The sequence below is a fragment of the Leucoraja erinacea genome, chromosome 3, assembly GCF_028641065.1.
Source record: "Leucoraja erinacea ecotype New England chromosome 3, Leri_hhj_1, whole genome shotgun sequence".
NCBI classification, from domain to species: Eukaryota; Metazoa; Chordata; class Chondrichthyes; order Rajiformes; family Rajidae; genus Leucoraja; species Leucoraja erinaceus.
In genome coordinates, this window is record NC_073379.1 from 95378107 (window position 1) to 95398134 (window position 20028).

The 20028-nt window shown below is 44.2% G+C and overlaps 1 long non-coding RNA gene across 1 annotated transcript; it reads right to left on the reverse strand.

Annotated features, from left to right (window-relative positions):
• Nucleotides 1-9840: 9840 nt before the first annotated feature.
• On the reverse strand, nucleotides 9841-12610 carry LOC129694006 (uncharacterized). The gene is made up of 2 exons (XR_008722942.1): nucleotides 11067-12610; nucleotides 9841-11035 (listed from the first exon to the last, which is right to left on the reverse strand). It is a non-coding gene; the product is annotated as an uncharacterized LOC129694006 (long non-coding RNA).
• Nucleotides 12611-20028: the final 7418 nt, after the last annotated feature.

A 20028-nucleotide genomic window follows, 5' to 3' on the forward strand; every position in this document is an offset into this window, starting at 1 on the left:
ATCCCCGCACATTAACGCTATCACACACACACACGCATGCACGCACACGCACACACTCACACACGCACGCACACACACACACACACACACACACACACACACACACACACACACACACACACACACACACACACACACACACACACACACACACACACAATTTACATTTGAAGATCTTGGAGGAAACCCATGTGTTTACAGGGAAGAACGTACAAACTCCATACAGACAACACCTGTCGTCAGGATCGAACCTGGGCCTCTGGCGCTGTAAGTCAGCAACCCTACCACTGCGCCTCCGTGCTGCCCTCAAAGTACTGCTTATGCCTTAAAGCAGATAACACCGCTGCTAAATGTCCTCTATTGTGGTAATGGCCCTCAGTTATTTCCAATTAACTGTGCTCCTGCCTGCCATCTCTTTCTTGCTCCGTCTCAATCTCCACTCAATCAAGAGGCTGAAAGCAATCCCAGCACTGAACCATTTGATTGCAAAAGCCGATTTGGCTCTGCTGCAGCTGCCTCCCTCCGATTCCCCGGTTTGCAAGAACCGACCTGAACTCTGACATCTATTTCACTTGGTGTGGATTAACAGATGATGTGCACAGTGCGTTTTCAACGGTCCTTTCCTCTTTGGACGGCTGCTTCTTTTGGTCACCGATCCTGATGTTTATACTCCGGTGGATGGTCTTGGAAGGCTTGATTATTTATATTAAACCCCACATAAATGTAAACTGTGACCGAACAGGTATGATGCACAATTTGACACACATTAGTCTACAATTTAGTAATTTCATGATAGAAATTCAATGGATGAGAAGCGGATAAATCTAAAATCACGTTATGCTGCGTTGCGCAATCTTGGTGGTTAAAAAATGTACCAGATCCTACCTCAATCACAAACACTATTGACCTGTTCACTACCATAGGCTTGCTTTCTAATTGTGTCACACATGTCTTGTTTTTCTGCATAGTCTTTTTCTTGTAGAATTTATGTGTAACTTATTTTTAATTTATGTTGTATGTTGTTATGTTAATTTATGTTGTTATGTTAATTTATGTTAATTTTATATGTTGTCTGAATCTGTGCCTGTGATGCTGATGCAAGCAAGGTTTTTGTTATTACCTGTACCTCACTAGTCATGCACATGACAATAAACTAGACTTGTCTTGACATAGGTGAGGCGCAAACTATTGCAAACAAATTCATTCTTTCAGGACCCAACGATGGAACACTGTCACTGGTTCAACTCCTCCATGTCAGCCTTCTCCTGGCTGCCTTCACAAACATTGATTCATCCTTTTTCTTAACCCGTTGCCTTTCACTGTGCTTTACTGCTTTCCCGTTCAACAGGAATTCTCAGCGCTCTGCATTCCTACTTCATTCAGCTAATGCACAAGCAGCAAGGGAAGAGGCTGAAAGGGATGTGTACAACAGGAGACAAAATACATCAAAGCACAAGATCCCGGTGCACCTGCTGATCCAACTGGTGAAACTGGCCCTTCCAATGGTTCTTGCAAATGACCAGTCAGTATCTGACTTCCTTCTCACTTGCAGTTTTCGTTCACTCAACATCAACAAAGGGAAATGTTATTTTAGTTCTGGATATTCTCATCTTGAACAACTGCCCGCCACTCATTTACTGCAGACAATCTTATGCAATATAATTAAAAATAATTGTTGTGTTTTGTTGCCTGCCAGTCTGTTCATGTGACAGGGCTTTCATTTGGACTTATTACTACGAGTCAGCATGGCTTTGTGCAGGACAGGTTCTGTCTCACAAATTTGATTGAGCTTTTTTATCCGGAGGTAATGAATAATATTAGTGAAGGTAGAGTAGCTGTTATTAGGATCATAGATTCATGCAGCTCAGAAACGAGCCCTTTTGCCCAACTCATCTGTGCTGTCCATTCATCACTGACCTTTGTCCACTATCTGCCTATCAAAACACCCCCTAACCTGTATCAACCCATCACCTGCCAGGCTTTGTCCTGCCCCTCCTCTATTCCAGCTTTCCTCCCCCCCACAAACAGTATGAAGAAGGGTCCTTTCAAGTTCACAAGTTATAGGAGTAGAATTAGGCCATTTGGCCCATCGAGTCTACTCTGCAATTCAATCATGGCTGATCTCTGCCTCCTAATCCCATTTTCCTCCCTTCTCTCCATAACCCTTGACACCCGTTCTAATCAAGAATTTGTCTACTTCTGCCTTAAAAATATCCACTGACTTGGCCTCCACAGCCCTCTGTGGCAATGAGTTCCACAGGTTAACTACCCTCTAACTAAAGTAGTTTCTCCTCACCTCCTTTCCAAAAGAGCGTCCTGATCCAAAATATCACCTATCCATGTTCTTCAGAGGTGCTGCCTGACCCACTGAGTTACTCCAGCACTCTATCCTTCCTTTAAACCTATGTCATCTGGTTTTTGATGCCCCTACCCTGGACAAAGGGCTCTCTGCATTCACCCCATCAATTTCATGATTTTATACACCTCCATAAGATAACCCCTTCACCCCTTAGCCTTCTGTGCTCCAAGGAATAAAGTCCTGGCTTGCCCAATCTCTCCCTTTAGCTTAGGCCCTTGAGTCCTGGCAATGTCCTCGTAAATATTCTCTGCACTCTTTCCAGTTTATAGATACATAGATACAGTGGAAAATAGGTGCAGGAGTACGCCATTCGGCCCTTTGAGCCAGCACGGCTGATCATCCACAATCAGTACCCCTTTCCTGCTTTCTCCCCATATCCCTTGGTTCCGCTAGCCCTAAGAGCTCATTCTAATTCTTTTGAATGCATCCAGTCGACCTCCACTGCCTTCTGAATCAGAGAATTCCACTAATTCACAACTCTCTGGGTGAAATTTTTTTTCCTCATCTCAGTTCTAAATGGCCTACGCCTTATTCTTAAACTGTGGCCCCTGGTTCTGTACTCCCCAACATCGGGAACATGTTTCCTGCATCTAGCGTGTCTAATCCCTTAATAATTTTATATGTTTCTATAAGATACCCTCTCATCCTTCTAAATTCCAGTGCATACAAGCCCAGTTGTTCCATTCTTTCATCATATATCGGTCCACAAGAACTCTGCGCCCAGCTCAGACATAGGAAATTGGTTGGCCGTCCCGGGAATTAAGTGAACCTACGCTGCACTCCCTCAATAGCAAGAATGTCCTTCCTGAAATTAGAAGACCAAAACTGCACACATTACCCCAGGTGTGGTCTCACCAGGGCCCTGAACAACTGCAGAAGGACCTCTTTGCTCCTATACTCCAATCCTCTCATTATGAAGGCCAACATGCCATTAGCTTTCTTCACTGCCTGCTGTACCTGCATGCAGTGTCTGATGTACAAGGGCACCCAGGTCTTGTTGCATTTCCTCTTTTCCTAATCTGACACTATTCAGATAATAATCTGCCTTCTTGTTCTTGCCACCAAAGTGGATAACCTCACATTTATCCACATTACACTGCAACTGCCATGCACCTGCCCACTCACCCAACGTATCCAAGTCACTCTGCATTCTCATAGCATCCTCTTCACAGTTTACACTGCCATCCAGCTTTGTATCATCTGCAAATTTTCTAATATTACTTTTAATTCTTTCATCTAAATCATTAATATATATTGTGAATAGCTGCGGTCCAAGCACCGAGCCTTGCGGCACCCCACTAATCACTGCCTGCCATTCTGAAAGGGAATTACTACTCTTTGTTTCACAGATAGATAGGGTGGTCACAAAGGCCTTTGGTACATTGGCCTTCATCAGTAAGGCTACTGAGTATAGAAGTTGGAATATCATGTTATTGTCGTAGAAGACCTTGCTAGGGCCACATTTAGAGAATTGTGTTCAGTTTTGGTCACTTTGTAGGAAGGCAAACCTGGAATTTATTCCTTGGAGCACAGGAGGCTAAGGAGTGATCTTACAGAGGCATGTAAAATCAGAGAGGTATAGATATGTCGAATGCATGGAGTCTTTTATCCATAGTTGAGGAATAAAGAATCAGAGGACATAGGTTTAAGGGGAGAAGGGAAAGATTTAAGTGGGGATGTGGTAGAAGCAGACATGAGAGCAGATTAAGAAATATTTAGACAGCCACTTGACCAGGCAGACGATGGAGGGGTATGGACCATGTGTAGGCAGATAGAATTAGTTGGTCAGTGCTCACATGGTGGGCTGCAGAGCTTGTTTCTGTGCTGCACTGTTGTAAATATAATAATAATGCATTTTATTTATGGGCGCCTTTCAGGACTCTCAAGGCCACCTTACAGTCAAAACAAGCTTGAAACAAAAACAAAATATGCAGCAACAATACAAAATTCAGAGAGAGAGAGCAGCGGCAGCCAATCGCGCCAGCGTTCACTCTCACCTCCAGCAGCCATGTTTTCCGAGCCATCAGCAGCAGCCATGTTTTCCGAGCCATCAGCAGCACACCAACAAAAACAAAACACAACATCAAAAGAATTTAACACTGAACATAAAAACATCCCCCCACAATGGTTCCCACTGTGAGGGAAGGCAACAAAGTCCAGTCCTCTTCCTCATTGTTCACCCATGGTAAGGCCTATTGAGGCCTTCGCAGTCGCTGCAACGGCGACCCGATGTTACAGGCCCTCTTGCCGGATGATGGAGCTCCGGCGTCGGGAGAACACTCTCAGCGGCTTGGAGTGTCTGGAATGTCCGCTTCCTCCCCGTAGACCGCGGCTCCCGGAGTCCACATGCTGGTTGGAGCTCCACTACTGGCGATCTCGGCGAGAGATCCCAGGCTCCGTGGTGTTCAAAGTCAGCGCCGCCCACAGCAGGACGCTCCACAACCACAGCTCCGTGATGTTGGAGCCGGCGGTCTCAGCACTCCGGAGCTTACCACACGGCGACCCAGGTAAGGCATCGCCCGCTCCGCGATGGTGCTTCAGCGCTGTGCCGCCGCCGAAGCTGAGGTTCTGGCCGGTCACGGCAGGAAATGCTGCTCCAGTCCCATTGGTAGGCCGCGAGGAAGGGGCGAAGATGCGGCTCGGAGGAAAACCGCAACTCCAACTAGGTAGGGACCGAGAAAAACAGTCCCCCTCCCCTCCCCCCTCCACCCCCCAAAAAAAACTAACCTCCAAAACAAAACTTTTAAGACACTAAAAACAAAAAAGGGGTGAAAAGTACAAACAGCTGCTGTCAGAGCAGCCATACTGGACGGCGCCCCCTTGTTTACTGTTATTCTATGTCTGAGTAGGGAGTAGAATTCTTGTGGACCTACAGATGGCATTCTCAAATTTGCGTCGTCTGACTTTTTAAATATAGTTCTTAGATAAAAAGTAGCAATGCAGAAACGTGTTGGCCTCAACTCTACTGTTAGCAATTTGGGTATTGGTTTATTCTCGTCAGATGTACCGAGATACAGTGAAGAACTTTGCTCTGTGCTATCCAGGAAAATCATAGGTAGTGTAAAAGAGACAACAAACAGTGCAGAATATAACGTTACAGTGAGCTGTAGTCCTCATGACATAAGGCAATCCACTTTTCACATCATTTTATTTTTTAATTTTCTACCCAGTCTTATTTTTCTTCTCTAAATTCCAATGCTCATTCTAATCCTGCCAAGAGCCACAAACAATTGCTTCCACTCTGCTGAAATGGACCGAAGCTTCCTATGTTTATTTTCTTAACACCTTTCCAAAGATTCATTCCCTCCTCTCCATCCTGACAGCAAAGTCCTGGTCATTTTCATCCCTGTAATCCAAGATTCCTTTCCCTCCTTTCCACGTTCCATGTCATGATATCATTTATTTGAGATGATTATAGAGAATTATCAGTTAATGCGAACAAGATGATTAGCCAAAGGCAGAAAAGAGAGATCCAGGGACCATAATTTATGCAATTATTGCCAGACGGACAGTTCCAAATGAAGCTAATCAAATAACCTATTCACTGGCCAATGTAGGCAGCCCCTATAGGCTTAACATGAAAAAGTTGACAGCAATGTAATGGACTCCAATTAAATGTTTTGACAACTGAATAAAACAGCACCATTTTAAACTCTAAAAATGTCTACAAAGCCCAAAGACCACTAAATCTTTGGGGCTGCTGAGCGAGAGGCTTTAGCAATATGCTTGTAAGTTAAAGGCCTACATGCCATTTTCAAGTGCTTTGTATAAACTTGTGCCTCAAAATATATGTTGTGATAATTTGACATGGGCGTGAATCATCGCAGGGATAGAAACATAGAAACATAGAAAATAGGTGCAGGAGGAGGCCATTCGGCCCTTCGAGCCAGCACCGCCATTAATTGTGATCATGGCTGATCGTCCCCTAGCAATAACCCATGGCTGCCTTCTCCCCATATCCCTTGACTCCACTAGCCACGAGAGCTCTATCTAACTCTCTTAAATCCATCCAGTGATTTGGCCTCCACTGCCCTCTGTGGCAGGGAATTCCATAAATTCACAACTCTCTGGGAGAAAAAGTTTTTTCTCACCTCTGTTTTAAATGACCTCCCCTTTATTCTATGACTGTGGCCCCTGGTTCTGGACTCGCCCAACATAGGGAACATTTTTCATGCATCTAGCTTGTCCAGTCCATTTATAATTTTATGTTTCTATAAGATTTCCCGTCGTCCTTCTAAACTCCAGTGAATACAAGCCTATCTAAACTCCAGTGAATACAAGCCCGGATGATAGAATGCAGAATACCACTGAATGCAGACATTGTGGAAACCAGATCTTTTTGATGTTTCAATAACAAAATCCACAAAACCAAAACAAGAAGATTTATGTTTGCACCCAAAGGCATGTTTGCACCGAAGTATCCCGCATAGTAAGTTTACAAGGCTTCCAGAGTACCAAATGACCAGGCCAATGAAAGTTTCCCTTTGTATGAGATACGATCAAATGTTTGATTCATTCTGAGTAAATTGTATGAAGTACTTGAATCTGAAGGGGGAGACTGACTCTACTCCACCTCATATGGGTTATATCTGATAAATTTTGAGTGCTCAATCGTGGTAATTCCTTGGAGTATCAGAGGCAATGATACATAATACTGGCTCTTAAAAATTCATGACCTAAACTACAGGACATCACTGCTGAGCTGGAGCCAGTCTAATATTATGTAGATCAGAGATTTGGAGCAATAGTGTCATTGTGCAGCTCTGCTGATGATTAATTCTCACATCAGAAGATGAAATGGGAATTTAGTTGCAATTTTACTTCGGAGTCACGTAAGTGACTACGTGAAGACCCCGTCCAGTACGCATGCGTGTCATATCGTCTATCGCATTGCATGACGACTGGCAGGGTGAACGTGATTCTCCTGCCAGCAACAGACCTGAGGTAAGTTTTTTTTTAATCTTCTTGCAGGAACCTCTACTTAGGTCACGGGGAATCCAGTCCACGGACCTAGACGCTCGGAACCGCAGAATGCGGGTAGCGAGCAATGGTGGATTCACCTTTGAGCCACTGGCAGTAGAACCAGCGGCTTCCTATTGGTGGAGAATCCACTCGGGAGACCGCTGGAAGCGGGGAGCGGACGGCGGTGGATTCGCCTTCGAGCTGCTGGCGGTGGTGCCAGCGGCTTCATATTGGTGCTGGGGGGGACACCTGGACAGCCGCTCCGGAGACCGCGGAATACGGGGAGCGACCTGAGAACCCGCTCCGTAGACTGCGGGATGCGAGGAGTGGACGGCAGTAAGTCACCTACTGTGCCGCTGGCAGTTAAACCAGCGGCTTCATATACCCCCCCCCCCGAAGCAGGATACCCTACCCCCCTACTTTGTAAATCGCGGCTATCCCTTTGATAGGGTAAATCGCGGGGATATCCCGGCTGCAGTTACTGCGGGGATACCCAGATCGAGGAGGATGGGGGGGGGGAAAGAAAGCCCCAACTGGAGAACATCGTAGAGAAGCCCTGTTATAAGGGACCGCGGAGAAAAAGTTTGGGGGAGAAATAACCCGCAATGGAAGCCTTTCTACAAGGACCACAGAGTAACCCCAGCTGTAACAAACCACGACCACGAGACCAGGCTCGGGAGGAGAGTTGCCCCGCAGCAGAAGGTTTAAAAAGGACATGCAGGTAAATTCGAAGGTCGTTTTGTGCTATTTTGTGAGAATATGTTACAGGAATGGACCGCATCCAGGCTGACTGCAGCAGCTGTCAGCAGCTGTAGACTGCACCTGGATCGCTATTGATCAGCAGTCTCCGACCTGGCACCTGCACAGTCGGAATCGACACCTCATACTGGTGGGAAACTAAACAGAAGTTGGGACAGGCTGAAGACTCGGACGAGTCGGGCTGTGAAGACTCACCGCCGGCGGGAGCTACTGTGATCGCATATCCCACATGGAGCAGTTGATGGATCAGAAGCTCCAATGTGACATGCTCCGGTATATGGAGTCTAGTCACCAGGGGGTCCTGGGACGCCCATGGCAGCAACTTATTGAGGGCTGCATAATGCATCTCCCTCGACAGAGGGGAGCATTAGGAGTCACATCTGGGCTGACTCTGAAGACAGGTGTTTGGCTGAAGAAACCCCAAGTGTGCAGAGGGTGCAGGAACAACACTACCAGCAGCAGGAGCTCGACGAGTGGCCGTCGGGTTCAGGAAGGCCACATCATCACACAAGACCTCACATCTTCGACGGCAGCACCCCTACGCACCCACCAGCAAACCACGATGAACTGAAGCTGGTGAAAGCTTGAAGGCCGTACAACCAGGACAAAGGTCTTGTTTAGGCCACAGCCCAGAACGGCCTTCCTGGAAGATGCGCCAACCTCGTACTCGAGCTCCTCTACCTCCCAGGAGCAGATGTAAAATCATGCACACATGTTTGAGGCAGCTCCTGGGTCGGGTTGCATAAGTCCTTCCATTCGGATAAAGGTATGGAACCTCATCGATGATGTCTCCTGTCACGGATACAAGTTGGTAATATTAAACTGGTTTGAATATTTACACTGGTTTGGGATAACACTAGATTAGTTTATACTGCACACAGGTATGGTTGGAGTTGCCTTTCAAGACAAGGCTCACAAGAATGGGATGTGGACTGATCATTGTCAACAGCCTCAACCCGCATGTACAGTATAGACTTTTCTGAATAACTTCCATGTGATCATTTCCGCTCACAGGGTTGAAGATATTTGAAATTTAACTGGATGAGGCAACGATACACTCAGTAGCGTTACAAAATGGGCTAACTCCAGTTTCCAGATTATTTACCAAATCACTACTATCAGTGCTTCGGCTGCACAGAGCTAACAAATAAGTAGCATGGCCAATCTGGATGATATTGAACATACTGTATTTTACTAAATTAGCCTTATCAGCCACATAGCTATATTTGAGGAATTGGTTCTCACCTGTCCAGTTAAATTTAAATTAAGTTGATACCAACTGAAACTATTGATTATTGGGATACAATCATCCATTTATTGGTCTGGGATCAGCTCTGAGACAAAAAATTAGACCTCTGCTATTTTTAGCTGAAACAATCAAAGTCACAATGATGGACAGCTTTGCTCCACTAAAACCTCTTATCCGTAAATCTTCAGTCATTTCCAAACTGATGCTATTGCCCAAAGATGGGTAATTTACTAATACCATCTCTAGTTACGGAGGCAGATGGGATTAGCATGAGTTATCAAGTGTTCAGTCATGGTATCAACTGCCAATGGACACCAGGTGCATTCTGTGCATTAAAGGGTGTGTGGATATGCATATACGGCATGCACAAGTCCAAGGTGATACACTTTGGTGGTGGTATATGTTAATCACAAAGGTACAATCAAATCAAAGTATCCGGTGATAGTTTTACCAAACCGCATTTAGCACTGGTGTATTATTATGCAAAATCAATGACAACACAGAATGAATGTGTGATCACAAAGTATTTAATGACAATGTGGATTGATAGAACACTAACTATTGAGTTGCTTGCATCCAGTTTCAATCAACAGTGAACGAGGCATACAGTGGCGAAGGGTGCATTCTCGCTACACTAGGAAGGAATGTTCTTTTATGTCTTCCTCCATTTGGCCTCAATAGACGGGTCTTGCAAAATTCAGCAAGATTCCCGCTTCCGGGTTTTCATAGTGCCTGCCTGGGTTATACACCTATGGCTCCTGCTGAGGCGAAGAATTAACATAAAACCTTACATGGTTAATTCCGGATAAAAAGATGCTGGTTCAGTTGTGATGTTGAAACCATCCTCTACATGATATAATCAATTCATAGACTTACAGACTCTGAGAGATCGTTTCTGCGGCTCGGGTTGTCAAACCATAAGCGTTAAGAGTGCTCACTACAGATTGCAGGGATAGCACCAAATAGCAGCAATCTGCATAGGAGATGGGAAGCATTGTTTATGCTTCCTTATGTTTAACTCGGCACGGATGACTGACACATTAAAATTCAGTTTTATGGGATTATAACATTAAGTTACTATTCCATTACTGTGCCTTAAGTACCTCCTAATCATTTGGCTGAGGAGTACATAAACCACTCTGTCCGGTTTCACCCTCTGATATCCAGAATATGAAGGTATCGTCAGCCTAAAACCTCCCAGGTTTAGGGACGCAGAGATATGGGTTGTTAACATTGTACTACGTCACTTCACCGATGGGCACCAGCAACATCCCTGTCCATGGTCATACTCACGTACTAGTGATTACGCCATGGCACTGAGTACAGCGCTATGGGTCCAGTCATTGCAACACTGGATAGGATGATCATATCTGTGGGCTATAATAACATGTTTTGTTTATGATTAGTCAAGCAGATTAGACAGGGACACAAGACCAAACTAGATGTTGCATATCCCATGGACCTTGGGTTGCGTGTGATCACGCATCTACACCAGTATGTCAAGGTTCCTAAGCCATATAGACTGACAGCAATATTATTAGTTACATAAAATCTTGTTAGAAGATATCACTACGAACCTTCTCCAGATGGTTATATGGGTCTGGCATATACAGGAGTGTACATTGACATTGAGTCTCACTCCACCAGGACCGCTATACCTCAGCAGCAGGGATGGACCACATCCTAGCGGTTGCAGGATGGTCAAACTATTGATCTGTCCAAATATTCAAAATAAACCTATTGCCAGATCAGGGGTATTTGCCAACTCTATGTTAGGTATGGTTCATACTTCCTCCAGGTTGAGGGAGGTTACTATTGCCACTATTATTCATTAATAGCATCAACATGTCTATATCTATGTCATGTCTGAATGCATTCTTAATGTTCACTGATCATTGGCCTACTCATGCAGTGTATGACGCCTGGACTCGGTTACACGGCATGAAATCACAGAGCTTTAAAATCTTCACGTAGTCACTCACGTGATTCCGAAGTAAAATAGTAAGATTAAACGAGAACTTATCAGTTTGAAGTTTGATCTTTATTTTATGAGGAGTAACGTTGAGGGATTACGTGCCCTCTGCTCCCAGCCCTCTATCATAAAGTTCAACTGGTATTATGGTTCTCTTATCTTACTATGTTCAGTTCAATAACTGTTATCTGTGATTTCACACTGCTGCTTTGAAGATTGACACGCATGCGTACTGGGCGGGGTCTTCACGTAATCCCTCAACGTTGCTTCTCATAAAATAAAGATCAAACTTCAAACGGGTAAGTTCTCGTTTAATCTTACTATTTATTTTAGGTGCATTTGCCTCTGCCCTCATTTTGCCTGCCCATTGAGCAACTTGGCTCTGAAGGAACAATTTTCTCAGTCTTGTTGGTGACCCATAATACTTGAGGAACATTCTCATAGTGGCAAATCAATTTCCTTACACTTTTGAGTTTTAATATAACATTGTCAGACGTTACTCATCAGAAATTCTTTGCTTCCGTCCTTCCATCAGCAGAGATGTGTTCAATTAAGACAGTCAGTAAATTTGAAGTGGCTCCCAGACCATATAACCATATCACCATATAGCAATTACATCATGGAAACAGGCCATCTCTGCCCTTCCAGTCCGTGCTGAACACTTACTCTCACCTAGTCCCATCTACCTGCACTCAGACCATAACCCTCCATTCCTTTCCAGTCCATATACCTATCCAATTTATTTTTAAATGATAAAATCGAACCTGCCTCCACCACTTCCACTGGAAGCTCATTCCACACAGCTACCAATCACTGAGTAAAGAAGTGCGCCCTCATGTTAACCCTAAACTTCCTGCCCACTGCAACAGTGCGTGGAACTTGTCTGAAATGCAAACTGTTGGCTTCTCTCTGTGCAGAAAAGAAACCAGCCATCACTTTGCCTTCCAAAGAGATTCTAAACTAGGAAATTGATTTGTCGGAGGGAGTTGAAGCTTAACGTCATATTAGAATGAAGGAAGATGGTACAATTTCATTGGAAACAAGGCCATTGAAAGTAAAAGTGAAGGCATTGTTCATCAGCTTAGTAATTGTAGAAGTTTTCTGTGGAGAATTAACACTTGTGGGTAGGGAGTGGATAACATAGAACTGGTCTGCATGGGTACTAATAGCTTGGCATTAGGGCCCTTCATAGTGTAGTTGTAAGTGCTTGGCTTGGAAGAGTTGGGCAAAGAGGATGGGTCATGCTGCTGCGCAAAACCTCACCTTAAAACAAAATGATCCTTGGTGATATTGGCCTTTTTTGGCAAGATAATGATGGAGTTGTTTGAAATCCAAAACATTTTCCCTGGTAAGATCCCCAGGAATTTCTAACCTGAATTCCTAGTGTAAGTGCCGGCTGATGAGGTGTGCATCAGCCTTTTGTAGTCTGGCACGTGAGTCACCCCGAGCTCTTTCATCACCGTTGTTCCAAATGGTTCCATTCTTACATTTCCAGTCTGGCCGAGGGAATAATCTGCACCATTCTTACATTATCATGATAATCTAGGTCATGATAATCTATTGGCCAGTGGGGGCGCTGTGAGACGGCCGCCCTCCCAACAGCGTGTTTGTTATTTCTACTTTTTTTGTATTTTTTAGTGTACAAATGTTTGTTTTAGTGTTTCTTGGTGTGTCTTGTGTGGGGGGTGGTGAGGGGGGGACAGGGGGGAACCGCTTTCGGTCGCCTCCTCCATGGAGAGGCAACTTTTTCCATGTGGCCTCCCTCGTGGCTTAACACCATGGATTGGAGCGGCTTTTCCCGGAGTCGGGCCTGGAGTTTCAGCAGCGGGTGCAGCGTGGACTTTTCATCGCGAAGCGGGCGAGCCCTTGCCGAGATCGCCAGGAGGGAATGCTCCGATCGCTGGCCCACGGACTGTTACATCCTGAAGCCGCGGTCTGCGGAGCTTCTAGCTGCGGGCGCGGTGTCCGGAACCTGGGATCCCGTGTTGGGGATCCCCGGAGAAGAGCTCCGACCAGTGGCCCACGGCCTATAACATCCTGAAGCCGTGGTCAGCGGAGCTTCTAGCCGCAGGCACGGAGTGGACTTACCATCCGGAGCGGGATCCCTCGCTGGGGATAGTCAGAGAAGAGCTCCAAACGCCGGCCTGCAGCCTACAACATCCTGAAGCCGCGGTCTCCGGTAAGAAAGCTCTGATTTGGGACCTCCGAGCCGCAGAGTGTTTTCACACGTCCATACTTTTTGCCCGATGGGAGAGGGGAGAAGAAGGAATGGCCAAGACTTCCACTGTACCTCGATACACGTGACAATAATATACAACACTAAACTTGCAATTCTTTGTTATGATTTTGAACGAGTATCTTGTATGTACAATGCAAAATGTAACCAAAGTTATGTTTAAGAAGGAACTGCAGATGCTGGTTTAAACCAAATATTGACACATAAAGCTGGAGTAACTCAGCGGGCCAGGCAGCATCTCGGGGAGAAGGAATGGATGATGTTTCGTGTCGAGACCCTTCTTCAGACTGGTTAGGGACAAGGGAAACGAGATATAGATGGTGATGTGGAGAGATAAAGAACAATAAGTGAAAGATATGTAAAAGGTACCGATGATAAAGGAAAAAGACCATTGTAAGCTGTTTGTAGGGTGAAAATAAGAAGCTAGTGCGACTTAGGTGTGGGAGGGATAGAGAGAGGGAATGCCGGGGCTACCAGAAGTGAGGGAAATCAATATTCATACCACTGGGCTGGAAGCTGCCCAAGCAAAATATAAGATGCTGTTCCTCCAATTTGCATTTAGTCTCACTCTGACAATGGAGGAGACTGAGAACAGAAAGGTCTGTGTAGGAATGGGAAAGATAATTATAGCGTCCAGCAACCGGGAGATCAGGTTGGTTCACTCGGGCTGAGAGAAGGTGCTCCACGAAACGATCGCCCAGTCTGCGTTTGGTCTCGTCAATGTATAAGAGTCCACATCTTGAACAACGGATACAGTAGATGAGGTTGGAGGAGGTGCAAGTGAACCTCTGCCTAACCTGAAAGGACTGTTGGGTCCATGGACAGAGTCGAGGGAGGAGATATAGCGACGGGTGTTGCATCTTCTGCAGTTGCAGGGGAAGGTACCTGGGGAGGGGGCGGTTTGGGTGGGAAGGGATGAGTTAGCTAGGGAGTTGAGGAGGGAAGGCGGAAAGGCTAAAGCTATGTTGTTGGTTTCTGATAAGAACGTACAGATCCAATGGTGCTCATGTTGCTTCCTATTGAACCACACGCCTACGATATCAACAGTGTTGGTGGGCACTGACTGAGGCCCATTCACTTGCTAGGCAGATATTCAAGGTTTCTTGTGTATATGGATGTGGGATTAAACCCACTTTCAGGCATCAAGCTGTTATGGATTTAGTGAAGAAACGATTATAAACGCTGTATTGATTTTTTTTTCAAGAACAATGCTTCAACAGAGAGACAGTGACATAAGGCAGACCATTTATTTTGCATTTAAATACTAAAAATAGAAAGCCTTGTGAGAGAAAGAGATGAACAAATGTCTTTCTTCAAATACAAAATAAAATAATAGACAGAATCTGAAATCCCATTTAATTTAAATTGTCAAAAGATTGAAAACTCTACAGTATGTGGGCTTTTGTCATTTTAGTTACAGTAATACAATAGCAAATACTCACAGTCTACTGTAGGATTTGAATGTCAACTATTATATTAAATGACAGCTTTCAGGAGTAGACTGGTTTAAACCAGACAGCTTTTATTAAGGCAGTTTTAATGACCTTTTAAAAATAAGGATTTCGTGTTCTGTCATGGAAGGTATTTACATTTTTTCAACACATTGCTATTACCATTAGTGGAATCTATTGCTATTTAACAAGACTGCTTTAACATATTGTTTCAAATATTCTTGCAGCTGATGATTTTGTTTTTCTTTTGTGTTCAGGTTATCTGCATCAACACTGTACAACTATGTAATCGTAAAAAAAAACTAGTTCAGAGCTACATTGAACAGATAGAGCATAAACATAGAAAAGTTAAGTTCAGGTCCGTCAGCCCACAATGTTTGTGCTGAATGGGATGCCATCTAAACTAATCCCATCTGGCTGCAGATAATCCATACTTCTCCATTCCCTGCATATCCTCGTGTCTATCTGAAAGCTTTCTAAACACTATTGTAGTACCTCTATAGTGTATATGCCTCTACCACTACCACTACCAGTGGCATCATTTTCCAGGCACTCACCGCCCACCTGTGAAGGAAAAACTAACCCTGCACATATCCGATAAATTTTGCCCCTTTCACTTTAGAGCTATGCCCTCTAGTCTTTGACATTTCCACACAGTTCTAACTGTCTACCTTATCTATGCAGCCCAAGAACTCTCATAATGTCTCTCAAGAAGGTACAGTGGTAGAATTTGGCAATTATTTAGTTGCAACCAATGAAGCATCATGATTTGAGATTTTAAATTGGTTTTGTCTGAATTATTCCAAGATTTATAAACCTAATATGGTCCAGGAGGCATTTCACCAATCTATCACTGTTACTGGAGTCCACTTTTTCATGATTCCTTAGGGTTAGGGTTAACATCGTGTATGTGAGACGTGGACACTGTTCTTCCAACAGAGTCTTGGCCAGGCCCTTTGTTTCCCCTTTATTGTCTGTAATTTAATGGTTCCTTGTCCCTTGATTTGAACTTGATAATGTACTTTTTCCAAGCCTTAGTACTGTAAATACACTCTTCTCAAGCTTACCCTCCAGTCTAGTTCAGTGAAAAAACACTGAGACAAGCACTGGAACAACTAAACTTTATTTTTAGATTGAACAGCAAATTCCCCTATACGATACCTAAACCACCGCGGGTTCGATCCTTGTCTCTGCCTGTTCAAGCCCTTCAGTCTCGTGCAAGCAGAAACACTCGAAAAGGTCACGCAGTCTCAATCGCACTTCCAGAAGATCGACCTCGATCGAAGATGGAGCCACCTTTTATAGGTCCATGAACTTTGATGGGCCGAACTACACAGCGGTAGTCTCTTTACAATCCAATCAAACATATTAATTACATCAATACATTATTGACCGTTCCCCAAACCAATTACAGAGTCTCCCATACATTGTTTCCAGGAGAAGCTTCTGGAAGGAAGCTAACTTAACTGAATAATGCAACATTTACCCTGGAACTCAAACAAACCTGCCAGGGCTTAACAGTTTGGCCAATCAACAAACAGCAGGGTAACTGTCTCACAACATTATTTACATTATTTACAATCCTTTTGCAGTAATCCCAGTCAACTTCCTGCATTTATATTACTTTGGAGGTCCTCTGCAAAAATCTCATTCATCCTGTCAATTGAAGAGATACTCATACATTTCATATCTGCAACATTGATCTGGGACCTAGACTTACTGGCACCATTCAGCAGCTTGTTTACAGAAACACAGACTTGACCAAACTGGCCTAGCAATGCATGAATCCTCTGCTAAATTTTGGTTCTATTTCTGCTCCGTTTTGGCTAGGATCTACAGTAAATGTATATATATAAATCCGATTAAATATTTGGTAATATTTGCTATGCCATTTTTAGCTGTGAGAAGCCATATGTTTGTTACAAATATCTCTACCTTTCACATTGTAGAAAGATAAAAATATCTAATAATTTAGATTTAACTGCTTCACCTGAAGCAGATAAATCCAATAATATCCCTGGATAAAACACATCCCTAGCTGGTTCTTTCTGAAATAGCTACAATATCATCTTCTATTCCATATTGTGAAACACTGCACAGCTACGTCCAGTCCACAACATGCAAGACAAATCCAAACTAAGCATTTACTTTGTTTTGGTTTTTAGTTTTAGAGATACATCGTGGAAACAGGCCCTTCAGCCCACACCGGTTCCGCACCGACCTGCAATCTCCGCACATTAATACTATCCTACACACACTAGGCACAATTTACATTTATACCTAACCAATTATCCTACAAACCTGTACGACATTGGATTGTGGGAGGAAACCAAAGATCTCGGAGCAAACCCACGCGAGTCACAGGGAGAACGTACAGACAGCACCCGTCGATGATGAGAGGGGATCTTATTGAAACATATAAGATTATTAAGGGTTTGGACACGCTAGGGGCAGGAAACATGTTCCCGATGTTGGGGAAGTCCAGAACAGGGGCCACAATTTAAGAATAAGGGGTAAGCCATTTAGAACGGAGATGAAGAAACACTTTTTCACATAGCGAGTCGTGAGTTTGTGGAATTTTCTGCCTCGGAGGGCAGTGGAGGCCGGTTCTCTGGGTACTTTCAAGAGAGAGCTAGATAGGGCTCTTAAACATAGAGGATATGGGGAGAAGGGGATATGGGGAGAAGGCAGGAACTGGGTACTGATTGGGGATGACCAGCCATGATCACATTGAATGATGGTGCTGGCTCGAAGGGCCAAATGGCCTACTCCTGCACCTATTGTCTATTGTCTATAGTCAGGATCGAACCCGGGTCTCTGGCATTGTAAGGCAGCAATTCTCCTGCTGTGCTGCCATTAAATGCTTTACTTACTCTTGGCCCACTTTCAACCATCAATAGAGTGGTGGGTGAGGTTGTCAGTGGTTTTATCAAATAGGACAGTGGATTCGGTGATTAAAACAACGAGTGCCACTGCTCAGTCTAGTTTTCACCTGGAACAAAGAAAGTGCTGGAATAAATCAGCGGGTCAGGCAATGACTCGGGAAGACGCGAATAGTTCACTTCGAGCAGTTGGTTCCGGATCTCATTACAATTTTGTTCAAAATAATTGAATACAGAAGTAAGAGTTAATGGCTTTGATATCAAGACAGTATTTACCCCAAAATGGCATTGAGGGGATGTTTTCCAGTGGGTGCAGTCTTAGTTTATAGTTGTTACAGAGATGGGAATTGTTAATGTTTCTGCTCTAAGCCCAACCTTTAACTGCATCATCTATGAAGAGGACAGTTCAACCTCCTACTGTGTGCTCTTTAACACAGAAGTATTGATCATGTTTAGGTCCATTTCTGTACGTTCTTTTCTTTTTTTGCACGCTAAGTCCACAGTGATTGAATTTAAAATAAATCGCTATAATATGTTTGCACCTCTCTATCTCCTTTCATCATGATATGATTCACTATTCTTCATTTGAATCTTTGCTGATCACTTTGTCCCCCCAATAGAATATATTCACAATGGAATTAAGCAAATTGCTTTGTTATTGGCTTTTTCTTTGTTCTGTAACATACAATATTAAGTCTAGTAAAGTCCGATTAAAGATAGTCACAGACAGGAAGCAGCATGTGAGGCTGGGAAAGCACATCTCGGACCCACAAACCCTCAGCATAGGAGCACCGCAAGACTGCGTACTCTCCCCTCCACTCTCTCTACACCAATGACTGCACCTCCACTGACTCCTCTGTCAAGCTTCTCAAGTTTGCGGATGGCACAATCCTGATTGGACTGATCCAGGATGGGGAGGAATCTGCCTACGGTGTCACAGCTGGCAGCCTGGTGCCATTGCAACAACCTAGAGCTCAATGCTCTTAAGACAGTGGAATTGATTGTAGACTTTAGGAGAGCTCCCCATCCCCTCACCCCACTCACCATCAACAACACCACAGTCACATCAGTAGAGTCTTTTAAGTTCCTGGGAACAATCATCTCCAAGGACCTTAAGTGGGGGGCTACCATCGACTCCACAGTGAAAAAGGTACAACAGAGGCTGTACACAATCTGCCACAGGCAATGATGGTCCAATTCTATACGGCCATCGAAGAGTCTGTTCTCACCTTCTCCATCCTGGTCTGGTTTGGCTCAGCCACCAAGCACGACACCAGGAGGCTGCAGCGAATTGTCCGATCAGCTGAGAAGGTTGTTGGCTGCAACCTTCCCTCCATTGATGAAATGTACACTGCAAGGGCCAGGAAGCGAGCGGGCAAGATCATCTCTGACCCCTCTCATCCTGGCCACAAACTCTTTGAATCACTTCCCTCTGGAAGGCGACTCAGGACTGTCAAAGCTGCCACAGCCAGACATAAAAACAGTTTTTTTCCACGAGTAGTAGCTCTACTCAATAACCAAAAATCTGTAGCCTCCTTTTGCTCTGCATGTCATGATGTCACTTGCGGGCGGAGCAACAAGGCAAATTCCTTGTATGTGAATACTTGGCCAATAAATTCATTCATCTGTAGATGTTGGTGAGAGTACAACATCCCTAACTACCAAAGAGGGCTTTGAAAACAACAATAAAGATCTTAAAATTGGGAATATCGCCAGATTAGGAGCCATTGTGATCAGGGATCACAGCGTGATTTTTCAACCAGACTTGGTCTGAGATAAGAAACTAGCAAGGTTTTGAACAAGAGTTTTGGCTGCGTAAATGTTTGTGTAAAGTATGAGTTGGGAGGTTGACCAGGAGATTACAGGGATAATTAATTCCAGAACTAACGAGGCGAGGATGATGTTCATATTTCTCTGGAAGTATCCTGAATTATTTTCAGATCTTCTTTATTTTAGTGGTTTGAGGTTTCCATTCTTATTCTATTCCAAGTATATAAAGGCAACAAGGGATACTATGCATCACTGACATTCATCTAAACCCTATTGTAACATCAGTAGATGATGTTACCCATTAATCTGTTTCTGTTAATTACCTTCAACCTGTAAACACTAATGAATTAAATTTTCTTTGCCCTCTATTCTTGGTTCACTGGCTAAC